The 993-nt window shown below is 26.7% G+C and overlaps 1 long non-coding RNA gene across 2 annotated transcripts; it reads right to left on the bottom strand.

Moving 5' to 3' along the window:
• Window positions 1-41: 41 nt before the first annotated feature.
• LOC113465033 (uncharacterized) lies at window positions 42-984 on the bottom strand. Of its 2 annotated transcripts, none has more exons than XR_003389871.1 (2): window positions 328-984; window positions 42-239 (listed from the first exon to the last, which is right to left on the bottom strand). It is a non-coding gene; the product is annotated as an uncharacterized LOC113465033 (long non-coding RNA). The 2 variants fall into 2 exon arrangements; XR_003389872.1 differs by having other exon boundaries at window positions 795-984.
• Window positions 985-993: the final 9 nt, after the last annotated feature.

Here is a 993-nt window from a genome sequence, read left to right as displayed (position 1 = left end):
CAGTTACATAATATTTATGAAATCTTGTATTACTACTTCACCTTAATTCCTGTAATTTTCCTTCTTTTTCTTGCAATAGTTTTTTGGCATTTAAATATTTACTTTCAATATAGATTACCTAAAAATGAACATAGTTTATTAGACATAGTTTAAAAGATATTTGATTTTTTATAATACTAACGACACACCTTATTTTTTAAAGCTTGAATGTCAATCAAACGACTCTCTAATTGTTGTTCCTATAAAAATGTTAATATAGTTATTAAAACAATAAATTGTTGAATAAATATTTTAGAACTAATCAGTAATACTTATTTCAATATTTACAATCAAAATTAAAATGCCATAAGACTTCAAAAGCAGTACATGTATTTTCTTTTATTACTATTGATTATTAGTCATTTTCTTCTCTTTTAGATCTTAATTAATTTAATAAAACAGCATGAAGCTTCGTGCATTCTGTTTAGAAGAGTAAAATACCAAACGTGCTGATATTGTAAGATCGGAGTACGACCCAGATCGTTAGAAGTTCATATAACGCTGGCCCGCAAGTGCAGTATGGTTTACATAGAATATTAATATTAATATTATTGTATAGAAACACTAAGTTTTTTAATAACAGGTGCTAATACTTGTACACAAAATGTAGGCATAAAGATTACGCTAGACGCGTCGCCTAACTGTAATAAAATTACTAATGAATAAATAATGAATAAATTTTCTTTTTTTAATATAAGGTCAAACACGTGAAATGACTTTTCAGAGTTCCTTAAGAGAATATCAAATTTGTCTACCTGTATTTCTTTTATAATTGAATAATACATGATGTGGATGAAGACAATAAACAAACGATTATCTTGTTCCATAGAACTGATTTTTTGTTGAAGACAGGAAATTGCATCACGTTGTAACTCTAACAATTTATCTTGCTTAGCAGCCTGTGTGAAGAAAATATATTATTGGTAACTTACGGCCATGAAAAATAATTTAAAT

The sequence above is a fragment of the Ceratina calcarata genome, unplaced genomic scaffold (assembly GCF_001652005.2).
Source record: "Ceratina calcarata isolate Rehan_Ccalc_2016 unplaced genomic scaffold, ASM165200v1 scaffold141.2, whole genome shotgun sequence".
In the NCBI taxonomy this organism is placed as follows: domain Eukaryota; kingdom Metazoa; phylum Arthropoda; class Insecta; order Hymenoptera; family Apidae; genus Ceratina; species Ceratina calcarata.
Note: the sequence above shows the minus strand (reverse complement) of the source record. Positions and strands in the feature narration are given on the sequence as shown.